Here is a 17,478-nt window from a genome sequence, read left to right as displayed (position 1 = left end):
AACATCGTGCCAGGAGTGATTGCGCACATCTGAACGCTCTGCGAAGTTACAAGGTGCAAAATCGTACCCATAAAAGTTTCAACTTCCTCGATTTGCCAGCTCTTACCCAGATTGCCTGGCGTTGGCAATAAAGTAGTTTTTAAACCACATCAAAAAATCTTTTGCAATCAAAGTTCGTTAATTAAATATACGAAGCCGAGTACAGTACTTCGAATTCTTCAAAAATGAAGTGGTTAAAAAAACAAGTCAAATTTAAATATATGTATAATTTTCACCACCGAGTATACACATCTCGATATTGTACGCGTGTTTTACGTCCCTTAACAAATATAATAAATCACATCAAAGCCCCCGATCCCCGAGTCTGACGTAACGCCCACCCGCTGCCTGTCAAGTCAGAGCACGAGGCGTTAATGATACATTCTGCTGAGTTTCTGTTTATTAAGAGCGCTCTCGAGTGCTGGAATGAAGTGCCGTGAAAGTTCTCATGTAAAATCCAATTATAAAAAGTTCACTTCGGCACTACTTTTGATTTGCGATAGCTGGACGAAGTCGTTCAAATTGAATTTGTGTAACTTCAGGTAGTAAGGCGGAACCCAGACGTACACTTGAAACTGAAGGCACCAAAAACGTCGATTTTTGGCTACCGCCAGCCCGGCAACTTTTACAAAAACGTCTGGACAACCCAAACCGGACTTGCACGGTGCCATTTCCACGACTAACTCAAAACCAACTCGAGCACCGAACTGAACTGCAATTTACAGATGATGTCTAAAAAGAAGCTACACGCTTGTACTATAATTTTACAAATTGCACACAAGGTATAACACTTTTTATACAAGTATCTCCGTGTTTCAGCTCTATTTAGAGACGTACGGAATTCGACTCATTTTTTTTAAACGTTTTTACAAACGCATACAATACGCACGTCCGAATTCATAACCAAAGGACGTTTACTTTAGGAAAACTATCATTTAAAAATGAATAACACTGATAACTCGAGCTCAAAAAAACAACACTGAATTTGGTTTTAGAGTTCGGCTAACGTTCATCTTTCCATTAAAATACGGTACGGAGAACATGTTGGGTTCATGCGCTTCCAAGTAAACGTTAGATTCACAAAATGACATCCAGTGCACATTACAGAGCCCAAACAACTGACAATTAAATTATTATTATTATTATTAATTCTGCAATGCCAGTAAGTCCAAAGACAGTGCAGTATTTCAGAAATATGAATGCGGGCGGAGATGATGTAACCTCGCAGTTGAGCGTGACCGGTGCATTCTATGGCTGTCGGTTGCGGTCTCCTGCTTCATTCAACACGTTTTCGTTTTTTGCTTAAGATATCTTCACATACAAAGAAAAATTCAATAACTGTCATTTTTTGGTTTAAAAACACGACCAACAGCAGAAACAGTAACGTATTTATTATTGTCTTAAGGTGCTATAATCTCATAACTTTACTCGCTAATCCTCGAAAAAATTCAATTAAACGCTGACGAGCAGCTACGCGGGTCCCCACCACAACCCCAGAACGCGTGTGCCGTTTTCGAGTCTGACAGAGAGAAGGAACTAAATGAACACATGACTAAGAGTGCTAAGATGCAGCTCCGCGTGGAGACGACGACTCGGTCCTCATGTGGCAGTGCACCATTGCGTTCCCTCGACTCATTTCGAAAAACAACAGCAAGGTGGCTGTCGGCACAAACATACACGGGGAACTGGAGACAGCAGGAGGTGGATAATGAAAAGGCCACTCTGACGGAGCAGACCTCGATCCGGACACAACGGCATTCTTACCTGCCCGCTGGCCCGTGTTAATGAAAGCTGCCTGTCGTGCTCTTCATCGAGCACCCCAGCCACAGCGTGCTCAGGAGCCCGGGTCCCAGTGCTGTTCTCCCATATCGTTCCTGATCTCCCGTCTGCCTACTCGGCTCTGCACTGCAAAACAAGGCGGCGCCAAGCCTAGAGTGCCTGGGCCTGACCACGCCCATAACAACCCGCACAAGCAAAAACTATCCCAGAGTTACAGTTGGGCTCCCCCTTCTTCTTACTTATTCGTATGGCAGCATTTTTTTTCATCAGATGCCTGTGTTAGTAAGTATGTGTCAAGTGTGTATTACTTATAAACTTATTAGTTTGAATATTTTTTATTTCTGAACCTGCACATTTCTTAACGCTCTTTCCGTTAACGCTTAGCCGCTGCAGTGAGGGCCAACCACCAAATAACCAGGAGTTTCCTGAAGATTTCAGACTCGTGCGACCAAATTTCGTAGGCTTTAAGGTGACAGGACATGACTTAATGTTCTAAAAGTCCCTGAAAAACAGGTCAAAGACATGAGGGGAGTAACAAAGGGAAAGGCAGAAACCTGTCCTGGAAGTGGTGCCAGTCCAGCACCGAGCATACGCGCCCCTCCTCATTTAGTTAGCGCTACTAATTTAAAATAGCAAATCAACCGACAAAACACAATTCTTTTGGTTCGGAGGAAAACTGGAACAACCCCCACGTAGGCACACTATGAACTTTCACCACCATCACCACGACCGGACGCAGAAAACGAACCCGGGATGGCGCCGAACCGGCTCTTTAATGCAGCTTAATGCTCGTGAGCATGCGCAGAAGCGTCCTACAGAGGCGGTGAATTTTATTGTCCACATTATTCTCTTTTCTGGAACATCCTGGAAAGTTCTTGTTCCAAAGAAGGCAGGTGACTTTTCTGCTAATGACTACATCTCACATCATAAAGCCCTTTGAGAGGTTGGTCATGGACTATACTGTATGAGTCCTCTTGTGGTAGACCACCAGGACCCATTGCAGTTTGCCTATTGGACAAATATTGGAGTGGATGATGCAATTATCTTTCCAATCTACAAGGCTTATTCTCACCTGGACAAAGCTGGGAACACTGTGAGGTTGATGTTCTTTGATTTCTCTAATCCCTTCAATACTATACAGCCATCCCTGTTAAGGGGTAAACTTAGAGATATACAGGTGGATGACCCTCTGGGGTCCTGGATAATGGACTATGTCCAGCTGACCACAGTTTGTGAGACTCGAGGACTGTGTTTCTGATACACTGATACGCCATTAGGACAAGTCCTGTCTGCTTTCCTCTTCAGTCTGTACACCTCCGACTATAAATAAACAGCAGAGGGGCCCGGTCCAGCTCTCCTAGAGTAACTGACTGTCTCCTGGAATCTCCTCCATGCCCTTGAGACTGTGCTTGGAGACACAGCAAACCTTCTGGCAATGCCACGTGGTATTGATGTGCCATCTTGGAGAAGTTGGGCTACCTGTGCCACCAACCTAGGGCGGAGTGGTGGCTCTGAGGCTAAGGATCTGCGCTGGTATCCAGAAGGTTGCTGAATCCCCATCACTACCAAAAGAGATCCTACTCTGCTGGGTCCTTGAGCTGAATCCCCATCACTACCAAAAGAGATCCTACTCTGCTGGGTCCTTGAGCAAGACCCTTAACCTGAAATTGCTCCAGGGGCGCTGTACAATGGCTGACCCTGCACTCTGACCCCAAGGGGTATGCGAAAACTAACAAATTCCTAATACAAGAAATTGTATAAGGTGAAATAAAGAAGAAAAAAAAAAAAACCTCTGTAGGGTTCAGGTATGGCCTCATGATACCAGTAGTGACACTGAGCGTAGCCAAATGCAAAATGAGTGACAAAACAGATGAGGAGGGAAAAATGTCAGCGGCCTCCCTCCAGCTTTTAACCCATTCATTCCTGTTTTGGGGGGTCGTCTCATTGTCGCCCCTCTAGTGCACCAAAGCAGCTGAAACTGATGAACAAGCCCCTCTGCTACTTCACTAAGCAGATCAGTAGCCCACAAGTGTCATTGACTTCATGCCATACTCTCATTAAAAAGGCTTCCTTTAATTTTTTGGAGCAGTATATAGATATCCTATAGAAAACTACATTGATATAAACCAGTTTTTTAGTATAAACATATGGCAAATGAGAATAAAAATGCCTTGCCAGAAATATCATTGCCAAAATAAATTCCCAGCTGTTCAGACTGAATTTTTTAATGGTTAAGATGTGACAGACTGTGTAGTGTGTGCTAAAATGACCAGTAAATTGGAGTCGTTTACAGCTGTACAGGTTAGATAGATAGATAGATAGATAGATAGATAGATAGATAGATAGATAGATAGATAGATAGATAGATAGATAGATAGAAAGGCACTATATAATAGATATGAAAGGCACTATATAATAGATATGAAAGGCATGATAGATAGATAGATAGATAGATAGATAGATAGATAGATAGATAGATAGATAGATAGATAGATAGATGAAATGCACTATATAATAGATAGATAGATAGAGAGTGAAAGGCACTATATAATAGATATGAAAAGCACTATATGATAGATATGAAAGGCAAGATAGATAGATAGATGAAAGGCACTATATAATAGATAGATAGATAGATGGATAGATAGAGAGTGAAAGGCACTATATAATAGATATGAAAAGCACTATATGATAGATATGAAAGGCAAGATAGATAGATAGATAGATGAAAGGCACTATATAATAGATAGATAGATGGATAGATAGAGAGTGAAAGGCACTATATAATAGATATGAAAGGCACTATATAATAGATATGAAAGGCACGATAGATAGATAGATAGATAGATAGATAGATAGATAGATAGATAGAAAGGCACTATATAATAGATATGAAAGGCACTATATAATAGATATGAAAGGCATGATAGATAGATAGATAGATAGATAGATAGATAGATAGATAGATAGATAGATAGATGAAATGCACTATATAATAGATAGATAGATAGAGAGTGAAAGGCACTATATAATAGATATGAAAAGCACTATATGATAGATATGAAAGGCAAGATAGATAGATAGATGAAAGGCACTATATAATAGATAGATAGATAGATGGATAGATAGAGAGTGAAAGGCACTATATAATAGATATGAAAAGCACTATATGATAGATATGAAAGGCAAGATAGATAGATAGATGAAAGGCACTATATAATAGATAGATAGATGGATAGATAGAGAGTGAAAGGCACTATATAATAGATATGAAAGGCACTATATAATAGATATGAAAGGCACGATAGATAGATAGATAGATAGATAGATAGATAGATAGATAGATAGATAGATAGATAGATAGATAGATAGTGAAAGGCACTATATAATAGATATGAAAGGCACTATATAATACTTATGAAAGGCACGATAGATAGATAGATAGATAGATAGATACTTCATTAATCCCAAGGGGAAATTCCCATACTCCAGCAGCAGCATATTGATACAAAAAACAGATACTGAAATCAAAGGTTCACATATTTTTGCCACTCACAAATATGTAATATTCGATCATTTTCTTTAATAAATAAATGACATAATATACAAGTAATATTTTTGTCTCATTTGTTTAACTGGTTTCTCTTTATCTACTTTTAGGACTTGAGTGAAAATCTGATGATGTTTTAGGTCATATTTATGCAGAAATATAGTAAATTCTAAAGGGTTCACAAACTTTCAAGCACAACTGTATACATAGAAGATTCACGGACTGTCCGCAAAGCACAGATGTCAGTTATTGGAAGAAACTGAGATATAAAAGACTTAAAGTGTGTCAAAGACTGCATAGTCTGCTTGAGCCACCACATCCCGGAGTTCAAGGCCGTTTCCAGAACATTTATCAGGAGCCCCAAATCCACACTGACAGGGGAGTGTGTCACTATGGCCTTAAATTCAGGATACTACTTGGGGTCCAAAAAAGGCTGTAAACGGTCCTGCCTGACATGAGCTTGGCAGCCAAACGGGCAAAAAGTACATGTAAGAAATCCTACGTGGAAAACACGAGGGCCGCCGTGTTGTTTCCACAGATGTCTCAGTTGCGCTGCTGCTGGGGGACCAGAAGGAATTATTTGCGCACTGGAACGCCATTGAGGACACAGGGTAACAGAGTCAGCCCGCTTCAGGTTGCTAGGAAACGGCCGCTTTGTGAGGCTCCCTTGTTTACTTCGATGCCGCAGTCTGAAGTCGGCATGAAGGCTGGCATGAGAAGGATCATTAGTGGAAAAAGAGATAGAGAGGGAGAGAGACTGAGAGAGAGAGAACGCTAAGCCATTTAATGAGACGCTGCTACACCGCCGCTGATCTGCCGTCTCCAAGTAACATGGCTGGCTGGGCGGTGTGCACGGCTAAAAACAACATGTTTTGGGGTGTCCAGGTGATCGTTCCTGCCACAAAACAACTTGATCTGGCACTCAGACACAATCCATCCATCTTTGAACTCTAGGTGGCAGTAATCGGAGCCTAACGGAGAGACGTGAGTAAAAAGAACTATATGAAGGAATCGGGATTCCATGCCTGCTAAATTGGTTCCTAGTTTCTTTAAAGCAGGGGTGTCCAGCTCTGGTCCTGGTGGGCTGCAGTGACTGCAGGTTTTCATTCTAACTATCTTCTTAATTAGTAAGACGTTATTACTGCTGATTAACTTGTTTTGCCTTCATTTTAATTGACGTGATGCAGACCCCTTAGTTAAGGGGTGTCCAGCTCTGGTCCTGGTGGGCTGCAGTGGCTGCAAGTTTTCATTCTAACCCTTTTCCTAATCAGTGATCAGTTTTCACTGCTAATTAACTTCTTTTCCCTTTATTTTAATAGCCCTGTTTTTAAGGATTCAGTCCTCTGAATTGATGCATTTCTTCATTAAACAGAAATGAGATGTGAAGCGAGCTGACAGATGACCAGCTATACTGAAACGTCAAACTCCAGCCAATTTCACTCCAACCAGTTTCTTAATCAGAAGCTGATTCTTGCTGTTAATTAAATCCGTTATTGAATATCAGGAGTTGCAGCTGCTGCTCTCATTCTGCCACGGCAGACTGTTGATTTTCTGTTTTTTCTAATATCACCGTCAAGATGTTTTGGTGACCTGAGCAGACCAACATGACAGAGACCCTCAACTTTCTTAATTTTTAGGTTAGCTGATCATGTGGCGCCTCTTTTTGTGTCTCATTATTGTTTGGCTGCTCGTTAAGGAAAAAGAAACAACTAAGGGGTCTGAGTCATGTCAATTAAAAACGAAGGCAAAAAAAGTTAATTAGCAGCAAAAACACCTCACTAATTAAGAAGATGGTTAGAATGAAAACCTGCGGCCACTGCGGCCCACCAGGACCGGAGCTGGACACCCCTGAACTTGGGGGTCTGAGTCACGTCAATTAAAATGAAGGCAAAAGAAGTCAATTAGCAGCAAAAATGGCTCTCTAATTAAGAAGATGGTTAGAATGAAAACCTGCAGTCACTGCAGCCCACCAGGACCAGAACTGGACACCCCTGAACTTCGGGTCTGCATCACGTCAATTAAAAACAAAGGCAACACAAGTTAATTAGCAGCAAAAACACCTCACTAATTAAGAAGATGGTTAGAATGAAAACCTGCAGTCACTGCGGCCCACCAGGACCGGAGCTGGACACCCCTGAACTTGGGGGTCTGAGTCACGTCAATTAAAATGAAGGCAAAAGAAGTAAATTAGCAGCAAAAATGGGTCTCTAATTAAGAAGAAGGTTAGAATGAAAACCTGCAGTCACTACGGCCCACCAGGACCAGAACTGGACACCCCTGAAGTAAGGGGTCTGAGTCACGTCAATTAAAATGAAAGCAAAACAAGTTAATTAGCAGCAAAAACGGGTCACTAATTAAGAAGATGGTTAGAATGAAAACCTGCAACCTTGGTGTCCCCTCCTGGGCACCCTACTCTGCAGTGTGATGGTTGACACGAATAGACTGGCATCCTGACTGGAGTGGAGGGGGTTCCCTTATTCAGCTAGGAGGCCATCATGGATGGACATCATCCATGAATGGATGAGCATCCCAGCTAGGATGGCTACTTTCCCTTTCTTTGTCAGGTAAATAATTGAAGGTGTCACAAAAAGCAGGCACAAGATTCATAAAAAGGTTTGGGGCAGTCACCCGTGTAATATTCCCTGGCTGCCACTGGGTAAATTGCTAGCACTGATGTGCTCAGAACGGAGTTCAAATCAAAACTGATTAGGTTAGTCAAATATGGTGGCTTTAAAGGCCAGAAAAGGAAGTGAAGTCATCGAGGGCGGAAGCAGAAGGGTCCTTTTCCACAGGTTCGGACCCGGACGTGACATTATCAAAAGCGCCGGAACTGGAAGTCTCTTCGGTCATGGGTTCTTCACCGGAAGTGACATCATCCAAGGTTCCGGAATCAGAGGTGATGTTATTCTGTCCAGAACCGGAAGTGACATCATCAGGGCCAGGCAGAATTTCCTGTGAATGGTTTGCAGGAAAGTGAAAAAAAAAATCAGTGCACTCTGCCACCCCCTGGTCTGGCATGGAATTACTCTCATTTAGACCCTTTAGCTGCGTCCCATGCACACATGTGTCACAAAGGGTAGAGGGGTACTGTCTCTTGGGGCTATGGGACCCCCCCCATTTTTTGGTTCCAGCATCCCTCTGGTATAGCTCCCGTTTTCGACACTCACAGGGCTACATGGGAATTGTGGCCCTGGAGGGTTGCCTTGTTGTATCCCTTGGAGGCCACTAGGGGAGCTGCTGGAAGGAGGCCATCCTGTCAGGTGGATGTTCCGCCAAGGCTGTCTTAACAGCATTTTAGTCCCCAAAGCACTGCACATTTCCCATTGGGATTAATAAAGTATCTATCTATCTATCTATCTATCTATCTATCTATCTATCTATCTATCTATCTATCTATCTATCTATCTATCTATCTATCTATCTATCTATCTATCTATCTATCTATCAACCACTCAGCAAGTCACAATATACATAGATTAGCATGGGGTGCCTATGCTCATGGGGGCAACTGCCCTGTGTGCCCATGTGTTAAGACAGCCCTGGTTCTGCCTGACATAAGAACATACAACATAAGAAATTTGACAAATGAGAGGAGATCATTCAGTCCATAGTCACTCATCTGTTTACTTTAAAGCTAAGCTATCCCAGTATCTCCTCCAGATCCTTCTCAACGACTGTCCAGGTTTCTGCTTCAACTCCATACCTTGTTAGTTTGTTCCAATTTCCCACAACTCTCTGCATAAGGAAGTGCTTCCTGGTTTCAGTCCTAAATGTACTTCCCCTTAATTTCCAATTTGCAATGTTGTGGAAAGGCGTCCCACACTCCTACCAGGATGGGCCACCTCAAATCAGAGCCTGAATGTTGCCATGCAGCGGGCAATGCCTCAGCGCCACACTAACTCTGATCCCCAACAGTCCTGACCTCATTGGTTCTCTGGTGGTTTCAGCTTTTCCTGGCATGAGGCTCTCAAGGGCTTTCCTCGATCCGCTTCACAATGTGAGTGAGCAGCCGCCCACAGCAGAGCTACTCCTGTGGAGAGCAGAAGGGAGTCCTGTCTGCAGGTTCGAAGCTAAATTAAGTTTTTACGGTGGCTGGAGTGCCAGTCCTGCCACCAACCCCCAAGTTTTTCATACAAGTTGGAGGACCACTTGCAGGGCCAGATGCAGTTTAACATCATACCCACAACATGAAAAGCAAGAGCCAGGACTTTAATGACCTCTTGGGCACATCAGCAGTGTGTCTGCTTGTGGAGAGAGTGTCGACCTCGTCGAGGGGTTTACTTACCTTGGCAGCGACATTCATGTGATTCTGGTGACTCTTCCTATGAAGTCAGTAGATGGATTGTGAGAGCATGGTGGGTCATGAGGTCTCTGGAAAGGGGTGTGTGGTGCCCCCAATATCTGCAAACGGGTGAAGGTCCAAGTCTTTAGAGTCCTGGTGCTTCTTGGTTGAGAGACATGGATGTCATCCTATGACCTGAGATGAAGACTGAACTCCTTCATGTGTGTTTCTTAGGAAAATCCTTGGGAACTGCTGGTTTGACTTTGTGCTTCTCAAGGAGTCCTGATAAAAACCAACATCCAGGCCTTTAATGACCTCTTGGGCACATCAGCAGTGTGTCTGTCTATGGAGAGAGTGTCAACCTCGTCATTGAGAGGTTTACTTACCTCGGCTGTGACATTCATGACTCTGGTGACTCTTCCTATGAAGTCGGTAGACGGATTAGGAGAGCATGGGGGGGTCATGAGGTCGCTGGAAAGGGGTGTGTGGCGCTCCTGATATCTACAAAAAGATGAAGGTCCAAGCCTTTAGAGTTCTGGTGCTTCCTGTTTGTGAGATATGGACGCTATCCAGTGACCTGAGATGAAGACTTGGACTCCTTCATGTTTGTCTCTTCTGAGAATCATTGGGAACCACTGTGATTGGGGGTCTCGAGAGACTGAGCGAGGAGTCTGAGAGTCTGGGCTTGTGAGGGTCCTGATAGAAACCAACATCCAGGCCTTTAATGACCTCTTGGGCACAGCAGCAGTGTGTCTGTCTGCGGAGAGAGTGTCATCCTCAACGAGAGGTTTACTTACCTCGGCTGTGACATTCATGACTTTGGTGACTCTTCCTATGAAGTCAGTAGACAGATTAGGAGAACATGGTGGGGGGTCATGAGGTCGCTGGAAAGGCTTGTGTGTTGCACCTGATATGACGAAGGTCCAAGTCTTTAGAGTTCTGGTGCTTCCTGTTTGTGAGACATGGACGCTGCCTGGTGACCTGAGATGAAGACTTGGACTCCTTCATGTTTGTCTCTTCTGAGAATCCTTGGGTGCCACTGGTTTGACTTTGTGTTACTCATGGGGTCCCGAATGAGGCACATGACCTGCATTGTGAGGGAGTGTCAGTTATAGCACTACGGCCATGTGACGTGATTACCCGAGGATGATCCGGTTCACAGGACCCTCATTGTTGAGGACCCGAGCGTCCACGTAACACGTGGCTGCAGCAGATAGAGGGTCATTTCTAGGAGGTGGGACTGGACAGCGTGTCTGCCTGGAGGGTTGCCAACCGGGATCCCGAGATGTTTCATCGTCTGTACCAGTGCATGTTCCCCAACCTGACCTGAATGTCGTGGCACTGAATTACTCCCAGGTCCGTCATAAAAACAGCCACCCTACCTCACCCAGATAGTCAGAATCAGGAGAGCAGAAGGATGAAACTCGTCTGGGGAAATGGAAGAGAAGGACAAAGGAGGGGGCAGAATTGTGCCTATTAGTTTATGTACAAAAGAAAACATTTTGGTGGCGTTTCCTTTGTCACCCGCGCACACATTGGAAGCACCCACATGGCGTTGTTAAGGTAAGCGCAATGACATCAGTGACAGGGAAAGCGCAGCCACAAACAGCCTCTCTTCTCTCGCCCACAGACTGGAGGACAAAGCCCCACGATGGCCGGTCACATCACCCTGAAGGTTCTGAAGAACGACATCGCAGGAAGTTGGTGTTCATTTCTGGACTAACAACAGAAGCGAATGGAGAGCCACAGCAGAGAGCAAATCCAATGCTTAGCCTGTGAGACGGGCACTGGAGGACACCCATGGCGGAGATGAGTTTTCTCTCTCAGCTGTTCTTTTACTTTTTTGTGCAAATTAAACATTGTCCCGACTGGGTCGCTCCCTGATGTCATTTCCTTTTGCACCGTCTCTAATCTAAGATACTGCGCCTAATCAAATCATACTATTGGACTGGAGCCGTGTGTCAATTGTGTCGCAGGTTTGGGGTGCGAGAAACGTGGTTTCTATTAGAAACTTTGTTAATATCATTTTTAAGTATTCCTTCAAATCTCTGGTGGGGTTCAGGAATGCAGAAGTACCTGGGACCACCAGGGAAAGCTCAGGGCATGTGGATGACCGAAGCCACCCCACGGGGAGCTGGCCCTACCTTGTAATGTCCTGACACTGGAAGTAGTCCTGGGTCCAAAATAAAAGGGGGCACCGCCATTCACTTGGGTAGACAGTGTCAGGGGGTGGAGGACAACATTTAACTGGAAGAATAATGGAAGGAACAGAAAAGGGATTGTGTTGTGTTGAAATAAAAGAAAAAAATAAAATCACATCGCTTAAATCCGGGACGGTCTGTGTGTCGTCATATCTGATGTTTGGGGCTCAACAGCAACCCCAACTGTCCACAATGCACAATGGATACCATCATGAAAAATGACCTCCATCCCCTCCAGGAGGCGCTGTCTTGGAGCATTTTTAGCTGCGGGCTCATTCCACCACGGTGTGCTAAGAAGCGCCTCTGGGGGTCTTTACTGCCCACTGCTATCAGTCAATTCAATGCTTCCACCTGATGTGGTCACGTTTATTTATTTATTTATCGATTGATTGGCCGCATATCTGTCCTTAAAGTCTGTATACTTACTTTTTATGCTTCTGCTGCTGTATGCATTTGAATTTCCTCATGGGCTAAATAAGGTTTATCTTATCCATCCATCCATTATCCAGCCCGCAGTATCCTAACTAGAGGGTCACGGGGGTCTACTGGAGCCAATCCCAGCCAACACAGGGTGCAAGGCAGGAAACAAACCCCGGACAGGGCGCCAGCCCACCACAGGTTTATCTTATCAAAATAAGAAATAAATCAAGTAGAAGGAAGAGTGTCCCACTGATCTGTGAAGATTTGGAATATAAATCCGCGGCCAAAATGTGCACCGGGACTAAAATGTGAGCGCCCAAAAGTCTACAGCTTCCTTCCACTTTACCCTTCTAAAGGCGTTTTAGCAAATTCGCGAGGAATACAAAAGGACCTGCAAAAGTGTGTAACAAAAACTGTCCAACAGAGGGCGTAGCACTTCAAGAAATACACTAAATCCACACGATCGATTTCACGTTAACAAGCAGAACATGGAAAACACCGTCTTCAAAAAGAAAATATTCAATCGCGATTAACGGCTAATACCGTAGGTTAAAAAAAATCTGCTCTCAGTACATCAGTTAAAATCAGACGTCCGTAGCCTCATTTTCAAATTTTTTTTTTTATTATTCCGAGATCGTATCAACTATAAATGTTTACTTGCCTTCCTCACATTTTAAACCTGAACATACACGAATTCACTGTATTATTACGGTGCGGGTTCAGCCTTTCCCCGTGACCCTGTAGTTAGGATATAGCGGGTTGGATAATGGATGGATGGATTCAGCCTTTGCAATTCTCTTGTGGATGTCGTCCTTGATGACGTCATGCCAAAGTTCTCGTCGCACTTCGCTTCCAAGGACGCATTCTCGGTTGCCACGTGACGCTGCGCATGCGTCAATGTATCAGGGGTAAGCTGCCGGCTTGTTAAAAAGCCGTAGTTTCCACAGGGTTGCCAGATAAATGTGAATCTAACTGTATAATTAAAACGGTAGCTTATAGAGAGTGGCAAAACATTTGGGAGAGTAGTAGAAAAGCAGCACATTTGTTTCAGGTTAAACTTTTAATAAGAGATACGAATAAGTGAAGTCCTCAAAGTGAAAGGGATGATGATATACAGTATATATATATGACGGTAAGGTTTGGACAGGTTGATCTAAATCAATACTGTTTTTATATTGGCAGGCATAAAAAAGGAAAATGTGAACAATGTGGGATTAAAGAAACATTACAGCATTACTTGGGTTGGTGCAAAAAATATGATAAAAGTTGATTGAAAACTTTGCTCAAAAAGGTCTCTCATTTTGCAATTTAGAATAAATAGCAATTAGTATAACTGAAAATAGAAGTCTGTTCAAAGCCTTCATTAAGTATCTTAAAGACTCAGAAATTTATAGTATTTTCTAGAAGTTTTACAAATTGTAACAAAAATAGGTAATTGATGTTGAAACCTCCACCCAGTAGATGGCAGCATAGATAACACCCGAAATTCGCAGGGCGGTACGTTCCTAGAGTGCCCGCAAATTGTGAAAAAACGTGAATTTTGGATGTGGTCGAAAAAATGCCTATAAATACCTATTTTAATAGTTTAAACCCTAAATCCATCCATCCATTATCCAACCCACTGAATCCGAACACAGGGTCACGGGGGTCTGCTGGAGCCAATCCCAGCATAAGTATTCACAGTCTTTGCTCAATACTTTGTCGATGCCCCTTTGGCAGCAATTCCAGCCTCAAGTCTTGTTGAATATGATGCCACAAGCTTGGCACACCTATCCTTGGCCAGTTTCGCCCATTCCTCTTTGCAGCACCTCTCAAGCTCCATCAGGTTGGATGGGAAGCGTCGGTGCACAGCCATTTTAAGATCTCTCCAGAGATGTTCAATCAGATTCAAGTCTGGGCTCTGGCTGGCCACTCAAGGACATTCACAGAGTTGTCCTGAAGCCACTCCTTTGATATCTTGGCTGTGTGCTTAGGGTCGTTGTCCTGCTGAAAGATGAACCGTCGCCCCAGTCTGAGGTCAAGAGCGCTCTGGAGCAGGTTTTCATCCAGGATGTCTCTGTACATTTCTGCAGTCATCTTTCCCTTTATCCTGACTAGTCTCCCATCCCCACAGCATGATGCTGCCACCACCATGTTTCACTGTAGGGATGGTATTGGCCTGGTGATGAGCGGTGCCTGGTTTCCTCCAAACGTGACGACTGGCATTCACACCAAAGAGTTCAATCTTTGTCTCATCAGACCAGAGGATTTTCTTTCTCATGGTCTGAGAGTCCTTCAGGTGCCTTTTGACAAACTCCAGGCGGGCTGCCATGTGCCTTTTACTAAGGAGTGGCTTCCGTCTGGCCACTCTACCATACGGGCCTGATTGGTGGATTGCTGCAGAGATGGTTGTCCTTTTGGAAGGTTCTCCTCTCTCCACAGAGGACCTCTGGAGCTTTGACAGAGTGACCATCGGGTTCTTAGTCACCTCCTTGACTAAGGCCCTTCTCCCCCAATCGCTCAGTTTAGGGTTAGGGTTAGTTGTCCAGTCAACTGAATTTTCCACAGGTGGACTCCAATGAAGCTGCAGAAACATCTCAAGGATGATCAGGGGAAACAGGATGCACCTGAGCTCAATTTTGAGTTTCACGGCAAAGGCTGTGAATACTTATGTACATGTGCTTTCTCAGTTTTTTTATTTTAAATAAATTTGCAAAAACCTCAAGTAAACTTTTTTCACGTTGTCATTATGGGGTGTTGTGTGTAGAATTCTGAGGAAAAAAAAGAATTTAATCCATTTTGGAATAAGGCTGTAACATAATAAAATGTGGAAACAGTGATGCGCTGTGAATACTTTCCAGATGCACTGTAGTACAAGGCCCATTTTTGTAGTTGTCCCTTTCTTGTCTTCTAATGCTTGCCTAGTAGTTCTGAATGATGAGCCCCCTGTGTGCTGAATCTGGCCTTGTGTTAGCTGTACATGTGAGAAGAAGCAAATTTCTAAAATATTTTTTGTACAGGGACAGCACGGTGGCGCAGTGGGTAGTGCTGCTTGCTCCTTGCAGTTAGGAGACTTAGGTTCGCTTCCTGGGTCCTCCCTGCATGGAGTTTGCATGTTCTCAGGGTTTCCTCCGGGTGCTCTGGTTTCCTCCCACAGTCTAAAGACATGCAGGTTAGGTGCATTTGGCAATCCTAAATGTGATTGAATTTCCCACTCCTGATGTCACTCTTCCCCCTCCCCTTGGCCTGTAGCCTCCATCTTGGATTAGCGCAAGTATATCGCTCCTGCGAGCGAACATTGATTCTTAGCGAGATGAAAGAAGTCGCAAAATAAACCGGAATGTTCAAGCAAATTATAGAAGAAAAACACGATCTAAATCCGTTAAGTCGTTCCCTCAGGAAAAGCGGACAGACAGACATACTATCAGACAGGCAGACATTGGATGTTATATATATAGAAACTAGATGTCCGCCATGGCTCCACCTGTGTAGTAGTGAAAGAGGACAAACTTTAAAAATCAATAATAAAAAAAATGTAATAATTTGTATCGAGATTGGGTGGCACGGTGGCGCAGTGGGTAGCGCTGCTGCCTCGCAGTTGGGAGACCTGGAGACCTGGGTTCGCTTCCCGGGTCCTCCCTGCGTGGAGTTTGCATGTTCTCCCCGTGTCTGCGTGGGTTTCCTCCCACAGTCCAAAGACATGCAGGTTAGGTGGATTGGCGATTATAAATTGGCCCTAGTGTGTGCTTGGTGTGTGGGTGTGTTTGTGGGTTGGCACCCTGCCCGGGATTGGTTCCCTGCCTTGTGCCCTGTGTTGGCTGGGATTGGCTCCAACAGACCCCCGTGACCCTGTGTTCGGATTCAGCGGGTTGGAAAATGGATGGATGGATGGATATATCGAGATGAATATACATTGATAGCTTTTGTATCCGAGGGCCACTTCATACTGTATACAATATTTTTGGTTTCGCTATCAGGGGCAAGAATTTAGCTGTGACCTCTTTGGTAAAAATGTAAAAAGTTGGGTAGGTATCTCTGGCCATGTGGAAGGAAGGTACGCTACAACGTCAAACGTTGGCACTGTATCTGATGGTGTTCAGCTCTGACGTGGGGAGAAGAGCACGTAGCCATGATATCTCTGCCAATGAGCGGGTACCCTCTAAAACACACATAGCTCTGATCTCTCTCTCAAAAACGTCAAACGTTAATCCTTAACAATCTGAATTGATAATGTCTGCTGAACAAACAGGTATCGCTAGCTAAGTGGAGGCAAGGTGCGCTCCAACACGTGGCGAGAGGTAGAGCGACTCAAACAGAGGCTGGCGTGTGAGTGAGGAGGGCCCCGCCCATCTCCCTACTCCTGAGGTCCCGCCTCCCCCTCCCCTTGGCCCGCCCCTTCTCTGTCAGATTCGCCCAAATAAATCGGTGCCACAAGCCAGCTATGATACTTAGCGGAATGAGAGAAGTTGCAAAATCAACCGGGATGTTCAAGCAAATTCTAGAAAAAAACCCAATATAAATGCGTTTAAGTCGTTCTCTCATGAAAAGCGGACAGACATACAGACAGACAGATGTTTCCCTGTACAATGAAATTCTTTCTTTGCTGTCCACACCTAATGACAAAACCAACATATAAAGATAAACATAAATAATAAGTAGCAGAGGCAGCATAAAGTATAAAAACAGAATAGAAATATAAAATGTAAAGTGCAGGTAGTTGTGTGATGGACAAGTCCAATACGGTTGTGTGAGGAAGACAGAATGAGGTGGACCACGGTTATAAACCACAGTCACTTATTTAGGAGTCTAATGGTTCGTGTTGGGGGGGGTCCTTGAGGATCGAGGCAGTTCTTCTTCAGACTCTGCAGTTGTAGATGTTCTGCAGAGAGGGCAGTGGGGTCCTGGTGATCTTGTCAGCAGTCTTCACCACTCTCTGCAGGTGTCTGCGGTCCATAGCAGTAGTGTTGCTGTACCACACGGTGATGCAGCTGGTCAAGATGCTCTCAACAACGCAGCTGTAAAAGTTGCAGAGGATCTTAGTCGACATACCAAACTTCCTCAGCCTCCTCAGAAAGTACAGCCACTGTTGAGCCGTCTTGACCAGCTGTGTGGTGTTAAGTGTCCAAGTGAGGTCCTCAGAAAGTACAGCCACTGTTGAGCCGTCTTGACCAGCTGTGTGGTGTTAAGTGTCCAAGTGAGGTCCTCACTGATGTAGACGCCCAGGTATT

At 44.3% G+C, this 17,478-nt stretch overlaps 1 protein-coding gene and 1 long non-coding RNA gene across 5 annotated transcripts in view; both read right to left on the bottom strand.

Annotated features, from left to right (window-relative positions):
* The window catches only part of slc25a39 (solute carrier family 25 member 39), a 50,255-nt gene extending 48,256 nt beyond the window's left edge, over positions 1-1,999 (bottom strand). For 3 of the 4 annotated variants that reach the window (XM_051936408.1, XM_051936406.1, XM_051936407.1), the window contains exon 1: positions 1,804-1,993. The gene's annotated coding sequence lies outside the window, so the exon portion shown is untranslated. Of the gene's footprint in view, positions 1-1,803 lie in introns of all 4 variants that reach the window. The other variant, XM_051936409.1, reaches the window with a different exon arrangement.
* Positions 1-17,478, bottom strand: part of LOC127530168 (uncharacterized) — a 556,902-nt gene that overhangs the window by 257,624 nt on the left and 281,800 nt on the right. The gene's annotated exons all lie outside the window — the stretch shown is intronic.

The sequence above is a fragment of the Erpetoichthys calabaricus genome, chromosome 14, assembly GCF_900747795.2.
Source record: "Erpetoichthys calabaricus chromosome 14, fErpCal1.3, whole genome shotgun sequence".
Lineage (NCBI taxonomy): Eukaryota > Metazoa > Chordata > Cladistia > Polypteriformes > Polypteridae > Erpetoichthys > Erpetoichthys calabaricus.
The sequence above is the reverse complement of the archived record's forward strand: the minus strand, read 5'-3'. Positions and strand labels throughout refer to the sequence as shown.